The sequence below is a fragment of the Colias eurytheme genome, chromosome 16, assembly GCF_061535395.1.
Source record: "Colias eurytheme isolate Ceu_HAF_F1 chromosome 16, ilColEury1 Martin Lab GWU primary, whole genome shotgun sequence".
NCBI classification, from domain to species: domain Eukaryota; kingdom Metazoa; phylum Arthropoda; class Insecta; order Lepidoptera; family Pieridae; genus Colias; species Colias eurytheme.
The window spans coordinates 10,031,628-10,052,292 of NC_142995.1; the positions used below are offsets into that span (position 1 = coordinate 10,031,628).

At 33.0% G+C, this 20,665-nt stretch overlaps 1 protein-coding gene across 1 annotated transcript in view; it reads right to left on the reverse strand.

The window, feature by feature from the left end:
• The window catches only part of LOC149902036 (uncharacterized), an 82,813-nt gene that overhangs the window by 61,080 nt on the left and 1,068 nt on the right, over positions 1–20,665 (reverse strand). The gene's annotated exons all lie outside the window — the stretch shown is intronic.

Sequence of the window (20,665 nt, forward strand, 5' to 3'; positions counted from 1 at the left end):
AGTAAATTGTTTTTTTTTTACTTTTGTATTGGTATTTAAATCGGTTTTTTACCCTTTAATAATAATATGTATATTTTTTATTCTTTCAATAGATTGGTGAAGGGTAAGATTGATTATAATAATGATTAATATCTAAATATTCATTTATTAGTAATTAATACATTTCCTAGCTAACGGGAAGCCGCAGGATGCAGGCCGGATCAGCCCTTCTGGAAGTCTTTGAGGGAGGCCTATGTCCAGCAATGGACGTCCAATGGCTTATTCTTCTCGTAAATATACAGGGTGTCCCAAGAAGTAAAGATGAACATTGAATGGAAAAAAATGCCAGGAATGCTGAAAGCTACTATGAATTTCCGGGTTATTTCATCCAAATTGTGGCATTGGCACGTCACCATGAGTAAAAATCTCTGTATTCGGTGATAAGTGAAAAATTGAAAAAAATAGTCATAACTCCGAAACTACGAAAAATCGCACAACATACATGGGGGCGATTCGGATAGCCCTCTAGGTCCTCTACCTCCTGGCTTCAGTTCATCCATACTTCTTGGGACACCCTGTAAAGTTGTGTTGTGTGTGTTAAAGAGTGTTTCAAAGCTATGCTACATATAAATATAATAAACAATTATAATACGATTGTTTCCTATCACAATACAGATTAGTCCAATGTATTCCATCGCGATACGTGCAGTGGAAAGCGTGCCTAATTTAGTTTCATAGAAACCACTATAATAATATAATATTGGCATTTGGCTATATGCAACTTATTTACGCATCCAATATCTATACCTACCTATTGTTTATATTCAACTATTTACTATGTAACGAGCGTGTAAGACGTAAAATTACTGTTGCGCAATTCGTAAACACTGATAACTAGAGCCACGTGCAATCTAAAAGCGTAGTTCATTGCAATCGATATACATTGCTGCGTTTGTTTTGAATGTACATATTTTGATAGTACGTAGCGCGCAATGGATGTTAACATTTCTGTGCACGCATACACGTGTGAGTATCAAAAATATTTACGTATTATTAAAAAGCGTAGTACATTGCAATCGATCGTACATTGCTGTTTTTGTTTTGGATATAAATCCTGCAATAGTACATAACGCGCAATGTATCGTAGCATTGCGATATGAACGTACACGTGTAGTACCAAAAATATTTACGTATAACTCGTGGCAGTGGCGTATTTAATTGACAATACATGAGTGACATTGAATTAAAAGCTATCCCATTATCCCACGTATATGGGATAGCAATATATTACTATGTGGGATATATCCCATCAGAACATATCCGTTGTTTTTGAAAGTATTTCATCTTAAACCGATAAAAAATAAAACTGAACTAGTGTATTATTTATTCATTTGTGTATTGTATCGATAATATAAAAATTAAGTTCGTCATTGATTTATAATAACTAATTTTATAGACTACAGGCCCATGTTGAAAAATTTATGGTTCATTTGACAGCTTACAAGTGACGGCATAGTGCTGAATCTTATTATTTTATGCTCTTATAGCGTTCTAGATAGGTCACCTGGTGGTTCAAATGACCCATAACTTTTTCAACATGGGCCTGTAGTCTATTATATTAAGAACGTACAATAAGAATTAATATTTTACATAAGATAAAACTTCGAATCACCGTTTAAGAAATATTATTTTGATCTATTGCGAATTCAAAATAACACGAAAAAATAACCAAATAATATTAACTGGAAATAGATCCTCATTTAATAAAATAGGACACGTTATTTGATAATGTTACATCGACCACGAAATTAAATATTTGCTCTGATAACGTCGCTCTAATTAAATAATCGGTGCCAAATAATAATTAATTATATTTATTGTAATTTAAATAATATTTCGTATACATAACATAACCTATAAGTTATGTATAATGTTAAGAGTAGTGTAGAAATTGGCAACTCAGTAGTAATATGTTGAAAATTCAGTGTGTGTGTACTTTGATATGATAAAACTACTGAACCGTTTTGGATGTAATTTGATAAGTTGCTTCGCTCTTATTGGGCTTGCGTGATGATATAAGGCTATAAGCCTTTCTCGATAAATGGACTATCTATCACTGAACTATTTTTTTAAATCGGAATCGTGGTTCCTGAGATTAGCGCGTTCAAACAAACTCTTCAGCTTAATATTAGTATAGATATAATTAAAATATATATAATATTAACTAGAGGTCCGCCCCGGCTTCGCCCGTGGTACATATTTCGCAATAAAAGGTAGCCTATGTCCTTTCTCGGGTATCAAAATATCTCTATACCAAATTTCATACAAATTGGTTCAGTAGTTTAGGCATGATTGAGTAACAGACAGACAGACAGAGTTACTTTCGCATTTATAGTATTAGTATGGATGTATAATAATATATGAAAGGGCGTGTGGTCCACTATCGTTAAGTACTTTTATCATAAGTGGTCCTTGGAGGGAGCAAAGGCCCGGTGTTGTGTCGAGATAAATAATTGCTTCTCCTTGATTGGGACATTTTTATTGAGGGAATCGAGTTTTTTATTGTGTTTGTTGTTATATTAACACGTAATTGTGTGATAAATTTGATAAGAATAGGTTAGTTTGAATGTAAATCTCGAAAATAGTAGTGTACAGAATCCGATGATCTTTTTATTTAAAGTAAACTTCAATTCTTGGTGTATTACAGAGTTGTACTATTTTTATAATACAAATAAACAAATATGATTTTGTGCATTTTTTTTTGAATTGTCAGTAAGTATATTTCGTATTTGACAAAATAATTTATCACTAAGTAACTACCTTTTTTATATAAAATTTACCAAATTTGTCCCTAATTGCTTGGTACCTACTAAATTCAACAAAACCTATATTATATTAATTATCAGTGAGACCATTATATTGACATAACTATATAATACACAATGATATCATAGTGAACATGCACTATCTACAAACGATATGAAATAATTTAATATTATATTAATAATAGTTACAACTAGCTGACCCGGCAAATGGTCTGCTGATACAGAAGAAGCTAGCGGTATGAAAAATTAATTATTCTTAGACTTATAAGATTGCAAAAGTTTCATAAAAATCGATCAAGCAGTTTCGGAGTATGGTTTCATACGTCACGAATTTCATGTTTAATACTTTTTTATTTTAATTATTCTGTGCCTAAAACATATATTAATAAATTTTGACAAAATTAACCTTATTCTTATACCACAACCACAAACAAATTAAATCATCTAAAAGAATACTTCCAATATTCAAGTACAAATTTTATTTTTTTAATCTATCTATACTATAGGTACTAATATTATAAAGCTGAAGAGTTTGTTTGTTTGAACACGCTAATCTCAAGAACTAATGGTCCGATTTGGAGAAATACTTTCGGTGTTGGATAAGACCATTCATCGAGAAAGGCTCTAGGCTATATATCATCACGCAGACCAACAGAAGCGGAGCCACGCGCTAGCTAACTAGGTAACAAGAGCGCAGCTAGTCAATTATATATTTTAGTACTAAATCGCTCGCCTAGCTCATGTATATAACCTAGGCCTTAACGACACACGTGCATTAATATCGCGCGTGTAGTGATGTAACAGATAGTAATGTTTATGTAACTAGCTTTATACTGCGGCATTGCTCGGTTTTTTGTTTGAAATGAATGGTTGAGGAATTAAAAAGGATTATCAACATCGGTTCAGCTGTTTTTGCGTGAGAGCCTTTAGAAAGGTTCGTTAGAAGTTAGTATGAATATAATATGTAGTAGAATAGTATTTGTAATATTACGATATTGGTATAAGTAATGGTATTCTAAAGATAAACGAATTTTACAAGTGTACTAATGTCTCAACTATTACGTAACTAACTATATTTATATGAAGAATATTCATTTCATAATATCTATTAAATTAAGTATTAAAAATATATTAATTCTTATTCCTTATCAAATGTATTTTCATAACTTTTAAATCAGAATCAAACTCACATTTAACTTTGTCGTATTTTCAGACGCGTAGTTAAAACGGTCAGCAAACAACATTAAAATTATCAGTTATTAATTGCCAAAAAGTAACTCTTTATCGAGAATTCTCTTTAAAGTATGATGGTATTAATTTTAAAATATTAATCGTTATACGTTAAATTGCTGACCGTACCTGCAGAATATGTACAGAATGCAACGTAAAATACATTTAATTAACAACACTTTATATTAATAGAAATAATGTTAACGACTCTGTTTACAATTTAGTTAATGACGCCATTAATTTACATAAAAAATATCGACTTTCATTGCTGACCGTACCAACACATGTACAACGTAAAAATATATTTAAATAACAATATGTATTAATAGAAATAATGTTAACGACTCTGTTTACAATAGATATACTTGGCGTTACACGGACAGACGGTAAGACGCCAATAATTTATGACATACGTAATACATTACTATTTACTATTCACTATACAAAACAAACGAATAAAATTTTTACGTGTGTCATTCACTCTTTGCTATTTGCGTTTTATGAAGTTCCATCAAAATTTGTTGAGCAATCGCGCCGTTGAATTTAACATACAGACAGACAACAATTTTTAATTCAAGTGAAATAAATGAAGCATCCAGTTGCAGAACGGCAAGTAATTATAAGTTTTTCTATACGTTTTTCATAATATTACTAACAGAAACTTACGGCTTTACTCGCGTTATGTAAAGCTAAGCTATAATCTGTGTCTGTGCTAAATTTACAATTACTACATACGCGTTCGATCAGCTGTTTGTTTATGAAACATACAAACATCCACACTCACTTTCCTTTTAATAATATGAAATAGGAAGTAAGCTAACCAAAATATGCATCCAGGTCGTGGGTTCGATTCCCACCCCGGGCAAATATTTCTATCTATTTATTTAAAATTATATATGTATGTTTATCAGCCATCTGGTTTCCATAACACAAGCGAAAGCTTAGTATGGGATCAGATCGTGCCGTGTGTGAAAATTGTCCTGAAATATTTATTATTTACTAGCGGTCCGCCCCGGCTTCGCCCGTGGTACATATTTACGTTTTCTCTACATAAAAACCATCCTCGTACTTCAAGGAATATAATAAAAAAAGAATTATCGAAATCGGTTCAGCCGTTCTCGAGTTATGCGCTTACCAACACATTTTGCGATTCATTTTTATATATAAGAAGATTAATTTATATATTTATTTATAAAATATAAAGGAACTACACTGTAGTTTAAAACAAAAGCCACAAAGTAAATAGTTCAATTCATAATTACGTAGTGACCCAGTGGCCTAAATAACCGCATATATTTATATATACGTATTTTTCATAAATTTGCATTCAATACGTATTAATTTTATTTCGAGAATGTATCATGACTCATATCCACATATTCTGTGACAGTGAAGTGACATAGTTATAACTGGACCTCATTTTGACCCACGGTCCTGAGTTCAATGCTTTATTGGTAATAAACATAAAAATACAATGTACATATGGGTAAGTCGATTAAATATTAAAGTAATAAGATGTATCTTTTCAAGTGAAGAAGAAGCTGAATGTCTTACTCTGCGTTTGGATTTGAACAAAATAAAAAATAATAATATAGCATAATATGTCACTGAAAAATAATGTTGCTTTCTACTAGTAAAAGGATTTTCAAATGCGGTTAAGTAGTTAATGTAATGTAAAATAATGTACATTGTAGCGCAATACACATTGAGCCCGCCGGGCCGCCGACATATGTCGGCAACTTTTTGTCGGCGGTCTAGTTGGCGGCTTCACTTATTACAAGCCGGAAAATTTGGTCGGTGGCATGTCGGCGGCTTGAGATGAGAAATTTATTTGACAGTCAACTACAGGTCGAGCGTCGTCGGGCAACTGAGCGCAGGCGTACCCAAGCCGCCAACATGTCGGCGGGCAACACGCGCGGACGCATGTTGCCGACATGATTCTTTTCATACAGGCCGCCGGGTTGTGTCGCCGGGCTTTGTCGGCGGCCCGGCGGGCTCAGTGTGTATTGCGCTTAAACAAACATTGTAACATAGCAACACATCAAAATATGCGTCTTTAAAGGTTTGAGTTAAGAGATCAGAAAAAAGCAGATTAATACATTTTTGAGAAGACTTGCCTAAGTACCTATGCATATAGGTACTTAGGCATCCTATTACATTATTACATAGTACATAGGCATTATGTTATCCACCCACAATCCACATTATATAAATCTATGACATATCTATGAGCTATCTAGTCATTTCATTTTCACCTACGAAGATGTATTTATCTATAAGATTTACCTAAATATATATAAACTCTAATTGCACAGCGTGATCCACCAAAATCAATCCAACATAGTATCCAAGATAAAGTCTACCTATACATAGTTAACTACAGTTTATCGTAACATTTGCGTAGCATACACGTGCAACTATTTCTAGACTTTAGTGATCAAACCGAAGTCTAGATTCGATTTAGCACTTAATCTGTTTAGATTGGTTACGATCCTGGTTCGTAAGTGAATTTTGGACAATTGGATAAACATGGTATCTTTGATACGACGCTCTTTGAAGAGTGTTTTCACTGGGAATCGAATTTGAGACTATTTGAGCAAGACTATACAATAATGATTAGAGATACGTCTTGCAGATAAAAGTTGTTACTTATATACAGGTACAATTTTTTAAAGATTTATGCAGTTATTTTAGTAATTTAATCAATCGTGATAAGATATATTTTTCATACCTACTACATGAGAAATTTTTAAATAGAACAAATTCGATCACGTAGCGGGATCAAACCTGCGTCTTTCGCCTTACCTTAAATACTTGGGCACAGATTTTCAAAAGTTATAGTTTTTCATTTTATTGCATAAATATCACTGACGATTGCGAAGTTCCCTTTATAGTTTTAGTATATTTTCCCCATACCATCGGACCATTTCAACCATCAAAACCTAAATATACCCACGTACTGAAAAGAAACACCAGTAATCGGATAAATACATAGAAACCAACGCTGCAAAACGCAGAAGCAGCTGATATAATTATGTAATGACATCATAGCATGAGAACAAAAAATGTACCGTAATTTTCCTATGGCCGATTCGCTAGCCACTATGTTTGAAATAACGGCTCTGATGGGAACTGTGCGACTTAAAATGAAGTGTGTGATTTACTTTTTGCTACTTATGGTCGTGTGGGCTCAAAGCATGCATGTTCTAAAAAAATTGACTAGTTGTCATAGCAACAAATTGATATTAAAAATTGTATATATTGGATGCCTATGTATCTTATGTGTATGTTTGAACTACTTTATAAACATTATTATATTCGTTATTACTAAAAAAAGGTTTACAAACATCGTCATTCCAATTGTAAGAAAACATTAAGCAATTAATTTTATTTTTCTATTAAATAGCCATCGACTTCTTATATTTTCAGCTTTAGCTAAGTAGCCATCTGATTTAACTTAAAGCACAATAAGAAAACAATTCAAAACCGCATCATAAACCGCAAAGCAAGCTTCCAATATTAACAATTCATATTAAACACAAAACAGCATTACCAACACATTTGATCCTCGTAAAAGCACGGTCAGACCATTACCTCGATTTACCCGTTACTGTCACGAACCAAGACACACATAAACGTATAATTATAAACACATTACCTTAAGAGCATTGCACAGAGCCTTCCGTTTGATATCTATAAGAAACGACTCCTTATAATCTCGAGTTTCGGTAATGACAAGCCAATTTATTGAGTAACTTTTACTCCAGATATAAGTATTAATATATAGTCATTTTGATAATTGAGTAGGTAGGTTTATGGTAGTTCGACGTAGAGAATTTCAAAAGAATGTAGGTATCTATAGAGAATACGGGGCTTCATTAATCGCATTAGAAAAAGGGAATATGATCCATTCATTGATTTACATGATACCGTTTTTATCGCTTTGATTAGACTATTCAATGGACTAGAAAACGGCTCTAATTAAACTTTGAACGAGTTACTCGACTCCGAATACTCAGGGCTGTCTTTGTTTTCGAGTTAATTTCAACTTTGGATCAAAGGTATCGGAGCGCTCGACTTAAGGGCCATTCTTTTCGGGGTCGTCAGAAGTTTTCTTATCCTCTAGATCCGGTAGGAAATGAGGCGAATTACCGAGTCGATACAAACGTAATCTGAGCCACTATTTATTCACCCTTTTGGAGTGACCTGCCAGAATCAGGCGTCACAATCAACACTGATTAGACTTTCACGGGTCCGGGAAACGGCGCCGTAAAACGCTCGCAGTTGATATTCAAAGCGGATACCGGAGTCGAAAAGTTAGTAACCGCTTGGGATAATCTCGATTCCACTTGAATATTTTGATGCGGAATGACGTATACGTCTAGCATACGAACCTCTGCCAGATGCAGCCAATCAATAAGTTTAGAAACGGACGCAGATGCGATCCGTTGGAAGCGATCCTGTACTTTGTTACGAATTGAACTTTTTATGGCCTACCAACAAAGTGGTCGAGTTTTCAACGCTGTAAATGTAAAATTTATAGCTCACATGCGCTTAATAAAAAGTTGGTGCTCGCTCGTTACGGCCCTCGATGGAGTGAGCACTTTACGTTCGTTTAAGCGATCGTAATGCCGATGAATTTCATTACAGATCACTTCAAATGTATTATAGATGAGAAACTATCCGATATTTTATGCCGTAACTATCTCGAAGAACATCTTTATAGCGTCAGCTTTTATAACGAAAGTCTTTATATTTTATTTTATCTACTTTCAATCAAGCTGGAGATGTTATTTATACTTGAATACTTTCCGCTGAAATTGTTGAAAGTGTTTCAGTTTGTTCGTTGTACCGCATTATTTATTCATTGATTAATTTACGCTCCACGTTAGAGGTTATTTCGTTTACTAACAATTTACCCCGGCGTTGTTCGTTTATTTTTGTTATAACCACATTTCTAATAACTACACATTTTATATTATCTCGTCTAGTGTTCTCAGCATACTTAATGAAAATGCTATTTACCTAAAATCAACACAAGATTCTGCAAAGCATGCTAGTTTTTAATTAACCTATACAATAATAGAAGTACATTAACATCCACCACTATTTGTAAGATCTATTAAACCGTTTGTTCTTATTTCATAGAATACTTATCGTGATCATTATTACTGTTTATTCTCCTTTGCATCGCATAACTATTTCCTCTGTGATTCTATTTGTCAGGGAAATGGTTCGAACTATAACAAACAATAACGTACCTTGTGTCATCAATATTAGAGTCTATTATAGTCTGAGCATTGTCAACAGTGCCTTAAATATTTGTCATGTAGACGATTATCATAAAATCAAACAAAATATAACCACAAACTTAACACGGTTAAATTTCTTTAGAGCGGAACGGTGTCCATAGAGTGTAGCAGAGTATGGACATAGAGAAGACTAGATAGTATTACAATAAAAATATTTAATTTAATAACTGATTTATAAAGCATTAGCGTATAGGAAATGAAAGGATATGTTTGTCAATTTGTTTAAGAAGTATTAATCACCCATCTTTGTTAGTAACCATCATTATTTATATTTCGAAATAGGCTTTCAATAAGCCTATGATATATCGATAACGTTGCATTTTAATTTTATCGAAATCGGCTCAACAAATCAACTTTTCCGTAACCTAGCAATTTGTATTCATAAAGTTACTTTAGTCTACTAGAATCTAGATCTATGGAACAAGTTGTTTGTGAATCCAAACATCCTAGGTCCTAAGGGAGGGTAGCAAATATTAGTCTGACTACGCTTCACCTATTCGAGACTAGTCGTTTCCGACGGCTTTGTCTTCCATCGGTAGAAAGAATTCTATATGAATTCAAGTTCTAAATTCAGAATCTGAACCTAGTCTAGGTTACTAAATTTGATAATAATATAGTCTAAACAGTATGTTTTCTTCTTATAATGATTTTGATTTTGGCCAAGAGGTAAAAATAACAAACATCTATTTAATGGTGTATTACCAACTTATTTACGGCGATTGCTCCGATACGAAGGCATAAATAAAATTGGATACCGGAAAACTATACTCAATCACGATTTACCGGAATCAACAAAACTAGAAGAAAACCGATGAAGGGGACACGAACCGATATCAATTCCAGGTATTTGCAAGTTCGCCGAAAAACGCGGGAAAACTTCGAATGTGTACGCCATATTTCGGCGGCCATCTTCATAAATCGTCTACATTTACATGTCGCCGAACGCGGCATTCATTATACTTTTTTTAAACGACGGCCATATATTTTACGGTATTAAAATTTACTACGAGTCTCAAGTTTCGTGAAAATTTAGTTAACTGACACGAAATACATTTAATAGGGTATTTTAAGCGTGGATGTTTGCGAAATTTCCTCATTTCGCAAACATCCACGCTTTGATTACACGTTTTGATTACGCTAGCGGATAAATAGGTTTTTGACATTTTAAGTAGGAACGTTTTTCGGCGAATTTCAGCTATTTAAAAGTTAAACACATGTAGATAAATGTTTATTTGTATGAAAACGAATGCATTATAATATAAGCGTCATTAAATACTAAGGTTATAGAGAGGCATTTTTTGTAAATGTCGTAATTTTGCTCACTTAGCAACAGTTCAAATAGGAAAATTTATATTGAAATTTTAATTACGTCTGCCAAGTCGCAGATTCCAATTTTGCGAAATATTACCGCTCTGTCAAACGTAATAACGTTTTATCAAAACAAGATTTTACTCACGGTTTTGCTCACATTTTAATGAGAAAAAAAATCAATATCATTACGACCTATTTCGAAATCTCTAAAACCTTGACTTATCTACTATAATAACTAAACATGAAAGCAAACAGCACATGCATTTGACGTTATCAAAAAACACACAAAAAAAGCAACGCTTACGAAAATGATATTTTAACGGTGTTAAGCCCCTTTAACTTATGGGACAGTAATGCGTTGTTGACGTTCATTTTAAAATGATAAATTAATAAGTCCGAAAATGATGCGCAAGATTCTTATCGGCTTACCGGACCGGTCTGGCCTTATTTTTTATGCTGCATCCACACAATCATAAACTTGCTGGAGCCCGCGGCTGCACTCGTGTACTGTATACACGCGTTAAAAATAAAGTATGTATTGATAGAGATATTCGATTAGCTATTTTTGCGTGAGTAACAAACATTAATGCATCCTGACAAACTCATATTAATAATATTAGAAGATATATAGATATTGTATATAATAATATGAACTATTAATAATGTATTAATACGTACATCAAAACAATATTTGAAAATAGATAGTCTGTTAATAAAATAGTTTAAAGACTAGACGATAATGAATTTAAATAAAATCTTATATATAAAATTCTCGTGTCACAATGTTAGTCTGCATACTCCTCCGAAACGGGTGGACCGATTCTCATGAAATTTTCTGTGCATATCGGGTAAGTCTGAGAATCGGCCAACATCTATTTTTCATATGAACCACGGGCGAAGCCGGGGCGGACCGCTAGTAATTATATAAACTAGAAGTTAATACATGATAACCCTTCACTAGATACAGTCAATAAATTGCATAGCATTAAAAAGAAGATAAGCGTATTATTTGGATTACAAACTACTTATTAAATTGCATGCATGCATTTATAGATAATATTGCATTCAACTGTATCGATGTGTCTTAGTGAAGCCTTTTCTTGATTATTTCAAGGCAATGAAGATTAGGAATTTATTGATCATATTAATTAATTAAACCGAATCTTACATACACTATTATATTCCTAAACTAAGCTACACTCCTACAGTGAAAGCTAGACAACTGATAAACATAATTCAATAAATTATTTTGTTAGTAAATACACTGTTAAATAACCAGACCAATATATTTTTCAATTTCTCTATCACAATAGTTTACCTTCAATAAATGTACACAAACTTCTAAATTAAAATGTATACAAGACACAACACTGTATAGCATGAGCCAAAAATTGGCATGACTCCAAATCGTCATGCACAAAGCATGATATCGTGTCACCGCATCACATGTCAAATTGATTAAGGTGACTCTTAAAGATATAATCCTTTTTATTGCATGACCATTTTAATATTAAGGATCGATGACGAATTTTATGCAAATACTTGCTTGATTTAATTAAGACATTTATTTGATTGGCTGATAATTAATAATGAAAGAACGACGCTGTAGGTTTTATTTTATTTTAAATGATGAAAATATATAATTTTTTATTTCGTTTAGATTCAGGTTGATTAGTGTGGTCATATTAAAAATATTAAGATTTTTAGTTGTAAGTAATTTTCATTTCGTTTGGAAGAATTAAATTAGCTTGAAACTGCTCTACTTATATTGATAATACTTTCGCACCCTGTTTATTGGAGATTGATATACTTACAATACGAGTCGTGACTAGCAAAGAAAATTAAATGTACCTGGAAACAAAACATATCATTAGTATTATCATAAAATGTTTAGCGTTTTAGCGATATCAAAATTTAATATATGTACCTAATTCCTAAAAATATGCTTTAATATTAAAAATACATAACAGGATTTTAATTGTATGAGTAGATACTATAGTATTAAATTTATTCCAATTTTTTAATTAAATGAAATATCTAGCTATCTGTGTTCAAATTTAATATTTATAATCCCACAATGACGTTCGAAAGGACATCCCAATTCAGTTTTTATGTTCATTTAACAAGTTGAGAATATCATACTAATAATGACAGACATTTATGGTCCTACACCATCCATATCCATAGAATTAGTGGGGTATGGGGCATGATATAATGAATAACTAAAATTAATAAATAGTACATATAATAATACGTCTTGTATAGGGCAATTTTTATCCGAGTAGAAAACAGACGAAACCTGGTTTATAAAAACTCTTCACATCAAATTTTATGTTTTGCTTTTAAATAAAAAAAAAACTGATTTATCTAACTTTGCTAAAAAGTTTCCATAATTTGTAGTTCGTTCTTAAATTCACGACCATTAAAAAGTCTTGGCTCGTAAAAATATCAAACAAAATTTGTTCGCCCTGTTGTTTGTATAAAAATCAATTACGTCTAGACACAGTTGAACTATCAAAACATTTTAACCTAACGTTAAGATATTATTTTGGGCGTTAATCCACTATTTTCTTAATAAACTGTGAATTTAGAAGAAACACGGTTACTTTTTCAGCCTTCGCGATAAGTAATTTGTTAATGAGTTATTGCTATGTTTTTCTGTCTTTATTCAGGGTTATAAAATGCGATATGTTCATTCAATTTACCATAACATTTTGATAAACTTGACTATAGCTTTTATCTTTAATCAATATCTACTGTAAACTTGCAAATAAATTACTTTTCTGTAAACATAATAAAAACTTATCGTATTCAAAGTCGAAATACCTTTGAAATATTGGCTATAACATCGCGGCCGCTTTATTAAAATCAGCTGTTAACTTAACCAGATGTTCGACTTTGTAAAAAAAGCGTAAAAGGGAATTTCGAAGGCAAGGGGAAATTCAAGACGGGTGATTAATTTCACTGACATCCAAGGGATTCGCAGTTCTCTAAGTCACGCTACGGGCGACGTAAATCATCCAAAACCTCTTGAGCCGCAACAAAATAACGAAACAAATTACGCGGTTCCCTAACTAGATAAAACAACAGACGAAGATAACTCTTACGCTAAAACTAATAAGAATTACGAGGCAACCACCAGCGTATTTCTAAGTGAAATATGGACGGAACCCGTCTTACTGCAAACGAATCGTGGCTGGCTGCAACGTGTTTAAATTTTAACTTAAGCGTGTTAACTCCCAGGACGGCAGCCCGCAAAGAATTCTGTATTGACTTTAACTGTATAATACCTGACGAAAATGTTTCACGGTCCTAACATACCACGTCTGCACGCAAAATATTCTCGATTTCACATATAATGCTATCGATTCCAAAGACCCAATTTATTCGGTTATGAATCACGAATCTAGAGCTCGATTGCCGTTTTTTGAATCGGGAAGTTCGAAGCCTCTCGCCAGCCGAACTTCGCTAAACGCAAGTTTTTTTCCAATTGAATAAGAAGCTAATTGTATAAAAGAATCTGTCCACAAGTTAAACGGCTAACGCGATTACCGGAGCGAGTGAATATCAGAGGAAAAGTTCCCGGTCCGAAACTTTCGAGATTTCACTCGAGGCTCCAGAAGGTTCGTTATGTTCAGTTAAAAAAATAATTTCAGTTAGCAACAGCGAAACTTTTACAAACTCCCATCGAGAATAAAGAAAATATGATAATTTGTACGGCCAAATGTGATTCCATCGCTCAAAGCAATATGTAGTTAAACATAATAATACGGTAACATGAAATACACGAGATTAGATCGATAGAACATAGAAACAGGTCTGCCTTAGATCGCAACCGGTTCCAACTGAACGAAATTAAAGTTCTAAAGGTCATTGCCGATACGGCAACAACTAAAAAGGTGAATTTATCCAGCCTAAATTGGATTCTGTTACGTTTTCTTAGAGGTCAAGATTGAGAAACACAAAAGGAAATCTCGATACACAAAAAAGGACTGTAACAACGATCTGAAATATTATGTTTGTTTCAATAATTTATCAAAGACGTATGCGAATAATTGTGGGATAAAAATGTATTTAAAAATAAAAGAGGCTAGAAATATGCTGTCGACACAGCAGGAAAAATGTTAGCCTCAGCAAGTCATATAAGCAAATTAATTACGCCGTAAACCAAGACAGCTGATAAGGAAGGGAGTAATAAAGTTAAATAACTCGAAGCTCAGAGGTTCTAGTTTTAAGAAATTTCTTTTTAGAAAGTTAAGACGTCCTGCAATTTGAGAGCGTCGTAAAGTTTATGGTTTTCAATGTTCCGTGGTGCAGAATTAAACGAAAATGGACAATTACCAATGATTGTTCGTCTTCGCTAATTATCAAGTCAAAAGAGCCTTCCATTAAACAATTTTCAAATACTGCTATCTTAATTAACTCAATAAAGCGCCTTTTTCAAGCTTTCCCCCGGAAAATAAGGACTCAGTAAAAGCGAAATAGTAGCAATTATGGCACATAATAAAATTAGTATTCAAATTTGCGCATTAAAAAATAATAAAACGAGCGTTATCAGAAGCAATTTTTCTGACCTGACAGATTTTATTAGCTATACGTAACCTTTTAAATTTTATAGAAGGTCGACATTTATTTTGAAAAGTTCAAAGTAACTTTAATGACACTATTAAAGACGTTTGACTTTTTGTACCGATACCATAATGCGAAAATAATTCGTCCGAGACATTTATAAAACTATGAAAATAATCTACAGTCATTAACATACGAGTTTTACTGCCTATAGAAAAACAAGACAGTAACAACCGCACCAAATACGGCGCATTACGGAAAAAATATTGTAAAACTGTCCATTGAACGCGAAATTAGCAATAAATTCAATTACAAATACGGAATAAACACAATAAGAAGGTCAGCAAGAAACAAGTCGCAAGAAACAAATCTCAAATCAACAAACGAAAGTATTGTTAGCCGTAACCCGACGAAAAAACACCAATAATATGAGTTTTATGCTTCCACGACCTTCCATTACTTTCCAATCAAACTTATACAATAAACATGTCCCTGTACAAACACCTAATCAACTCGTACGAGGGTTAGGCTACTTTTCCTAAAGGCAAATATAACTACAGATAATTACGTACCTCCGACCAGAATATATATTTCACAAGAAATATCAGCGCCAATAAAATCGAAATGGAGTGAGCTTGGAAAGGAGTAAACACGACGTATTAAGTTTTAGCTCGCTCGAGCGTCTGATGCCCTCATTCCGTTTATTACCTCCCAACAATCATAGCTGTAAAGAAATTACAATCCCAAACATTTACAATCCCGCAGTCAATTTGTGATTTATCGGAACTAACTATCCAGAATTCGCAATTACAATGTTGCCTTTTTAGTCCATGTGAGCTGCAGTTCAAATAAAAGAGATCTAATAGAGCACAGAGCGACATTAATGAAGCTCAATCCCGATTCAATTTGGACGTCCAAAGTTAATTGGTTCGCTAAACTGAAGATAATCAGACACGGGACATTAATAAGCGAAACCATGTTGCTACTGAATCGACATTCAGTAGAGAGTTTCTAATTTATTTACTGATTAGATCTTGCTTCATTTCCGTCTATACAAATGGGATCGTTAAAGGGTTATAGTCGCTTCTAATGAATAGTTGTAAAGAAATCGATGAAATTGATGTTTTTCGTTAGAGCTAACTGTTGTGCAATATTAGTCATTAAAAGCTTGAAACGTCTGATTAGACTCATAGTCGTGGAAAAGTGCCACGGACAGTGGGATTTCCTGTCATTTAAAAGTGATTCACCCTAATGACAACTGGTTACGCTGAAACAATTTTCACATATTAATGCACGAGACGAGGAAAGCAAAAGCGTCGAATCGGTAATCTTATCCTGTTGTTTCCCCTTCCTATAATGCAGATTTATAGCAGTTTGCGAAAACAACGTAAATAGGTTGAATGAACGAATTTCAACTTAATTTGCTAAAATCCGGCGTGTTTACAATCAACCGGCGAACTCGAGCTTATGCGGAATTGAAAGATATATGGTTGAGTTTTGGTGTTTCGTGGGGAAGTTGCTCGTTGCGATTTTCAGTCGGCGTCGACGTGGCCGCCGAGGATTTATTGCTATTCGCTGGACTTTCTGTTTTCACATGTCACCGGCTGAGTTTCGCAACTTGATATTGTGGCTTTAAAATTCCCATGTTAAATTTTGCCAACGTTAATATAACATTAGAGAACCCGATCCGATATTCCATCTCACGCGGAACTTGTGCGATATAAATTGAATCCGTTGAAATGTCAGCAAACGTTCGCATTAAATTGAGATTTTAATATCAAACAAACATCCAGGTAATATGTCTATACACGAAGGTAATTCTTGTGCAACAATCGCCGTTCTCCACTATAATGGCACCATTAAAACGCCACCCACAAGTGTAGAGCAAATTGCATACGCCGACATGGGCACGTATTTTACAATCAAACGTTGATTTCCAACGCTGCCAACGGCGCATTAGGGTACATAAATTTACTTACTTAAGCGATAAACTTGAGGAAAGGATTCACACAAAATTGATTTTGAAAGCGTCCAGCCTTAAACGTTTAATTTATTGTCTTACCGTGCCGGCGCCTCATTCAAATTTCAATTTAAGTCATGAAAATATCTCGTTACTTTCCACGACGAAAATTTCTTAATCCATAAATTTTATACCTTCACTTCTTCTACAGTTCGCGCTAATATCGTATTTTATTCGGAATTATGGCCGTATCTTTGAACACACAAATGGATCGTTGGAAAGTCAAGTACGATGTTATCGCCAGGTTTTAGATGCAATCGAAAAACTTAATGCAAAGCTAATGAGAATTCCCTAAATACCGAGACCTGGAGTTTCGTGAGTGGAAGTTGTAATCGACATTATAGCAGACTAGCACGAAGAAAAAGCCAACTTTGGTCGTGCCTTTTATTTGCAGGAAGTGTTAAAAGTAAATTAAAAGCGGTCGTGGATAGTTTTTCAGATCCTTAATCTAACAATTGGTGAATGCTACGGTCGCAACTTGTAAACGTTGCCGTGCGGCTCAACCTTGAAAATAGATCTGGTTGCTATACCTGCCTTCGATACATGTCGAGTAAAAAACAGTACAAAAAACACGATAGAGGTTCGCTCCTCGTCGGACGGATTACCTACAGTCCGAATCTCCACGCTTTTATGTTTTATTGCCAATAAAAAATAACTATTCCGTTTTTACCTCGTGTAATCTATGACCTTCAAAATTTCTCAATCGATGATAAGCGTAATAGAATACAATTAAATTTTTGCATACAATATCATCTCGTGACTATTGAAATCGTTATAATTACAAGCGCTATTGTAATTTATCACATAACAATGTTACAATCCTAATTAATCGTTTCCTTATATTATTACAGGCACGATTTGCGCTTGTAAAATTTTAATACGCTATTGTAAGTGAGCTGGTTAGCGGAGGTCAAAGGCCCCGAGCACAAATTATTTTACGTAGTGACAGTATAATGACTAACAGCGTCGACCTGGCATTTCGGAGACCTGCTGAGACTCTGCGCGTCGTGATCGGCATAATCTAGCGCTTAGCCAAAATCAATAGGGCCCAACGAGCGAATGATACTAGAATGATTTCAATGTTTTGTTCGATTGCGATGCGAATGACCCGAGATGAACGTTTCCTAGTACTGAACGAGTATTTTGAATGTGGACGTGAAAGGCCACGCACACACGCGAGGGGAACTAAAAATATTACGAGTTGACATTGAAATGTTAATGCACTCTGGGGTTCGCTGGCGCATTTTACGTATTTCACTCGATCTGTGCAATAAACTGAGACTCAATAATTTCATTTTATCAATTGTTACGACGGCTATAACTTTGTACTTCGGCGTCGAATGAGCGGGATGCGATAACGTGGAAAAATCGACAATTTCATACGAATTGGTATTTCTTAGTGAATCTTATACCTTCTAGATACATGACCTTATACAGGACGAGTTACAGGCCTTGAATAGCCATGTTTATTTATACTTTTTATTATTTATGTATTAATTTTATACCAATATGAGCGTTATAGCTCTGAGTAGCGTGACTAAGCGTTTTAAAAAAATAAAATTCATATTTTAGTAGAATTAAAAATGTATATTTCAACTCGAACGTGGTCGAAGATTACGTGCCTTCTATCGCATATTATTATATTGCAATGACTAATAAAAATGGAAACTTATCTATCTGTATAATACAGAATATTAAACTAAATGTGTACCGAATCAATTAATGTAATATTTCTAAGTTTCTAACTCGTGAGGATGCATTTATTAATTACTTTTATTATACTTTTAAAATATTAAAACATAACATTCATTTTAAATCAAGGAAGTGTTTTAATTCAAAAACTAAGTGAATATTGAAGTAATAATATTTAAGTTTTATTATATAAAATATAAAAAATTTATAAGGATATTTATTAATTAGAGTAAATATATATTTAATTGTTTCGCTTAGCGTAAGTACGGTATTTAATGTAGATTTTATGAGTCCTTTTTGTGGTTTAAAAGATTATTTGAATATTAAATTGTTTTTATCATAAATACACGCAATGGTAACGCCAAAAATTTCTTAAACAGCAATTAATTATGAAAATTTGTTAGCAATGTTAGCTCACGCAAAATTAAAATTTATTCTGTCGTGTTTCAAAATTTTTAATCTTAAATCTAGACTTCTAAGGGCTGTAATAAAATCTAAATACACCGATTGTATCTATTTATTAAATTACTTTCCTGACAAGCAATAAATTTACTATAATAAAACGTAATTAATTTGAGGGCGTAATTTAATAAAAAGATAGGTACATAGGTAAGTACATAGACTTCTGAAATCAATATTTATGATATTCTCTATAGTCTCTACGGTTTATTAGATTACAATATATTTTTCAAGTCACTCTATAATATACCTAAATAAAATTAATAAAAATAATTGTTACTGCGTACCTAATTATTTATTGAAAGTTTATCAGTTAATTTTAGAACTGTTGATCAATTAATTTTTATTGGCTAGCGTGATATAATATTTTTTTTCAGGATCTAGGTAGGTAGGTATCTACGTAATTTACAAGTAATATCGTTTATAATCAAATATGGTTATGATATTGTTGTCAAAATTTCATTATTAGGTACATAGCCCAATAGGTAGGTACCTATAGTTATGTAGTTATAGGCTTTTTCAAAAGTATTTTTAATACATACCTACCTACCTATAGTATCTAGATTTTTTTCTAATATAAAAAAAAAGATGTGTGAATTGAATGCTTATAAATAATTTTAACATTTTTCCAGCATATTATCTACCAATTTTATTGATGTAGGTATTTAAATGTATCCTTAATTCGAATTTGATTTCATTTGAACTAATTTTAATTTATTTATTTTATTTCCGTCTTAGGTACCTAGTTAACTAGTTACTATCAATTTGAAAATAAATTTTAAATGTTAAAATATTTATTTTATATAAATAGCTGTTAGGTACAAGTTTTTTTACAATTTAGTTTAAAAAAATTGATGCACTTATTGCAAATTTCAAATTTGTTCCTTGCGAAATATTAACGTAGCTATAAAATTTTCAGATTTGTTCCTTGCGAAATACCTATATATATTTTTTTTAATTAATACCTACCTACCTCTACCTACCTATCATTGATTGTCACTCGTATTTTCCTAATTCAGTTTTGTATCATATAGGACCTAGCTGTAACTTCGTCGGTGTAACATATTTTCTATGAAGATCGTAAAAAAGTTAATTCCGAAGATGTTCCGAAGATACCTATTTTGTTTGTTTATTATTCTACCGAAGTGTAGGAAATGATTTTATGAGATATGCGATAACAAATTTGCATTTTCTGTTTTATCAAAAACAGTTTACGCGTTTTTATCTATATCCTGAACAACAAACACTACGCACTTTATTTTCACAAC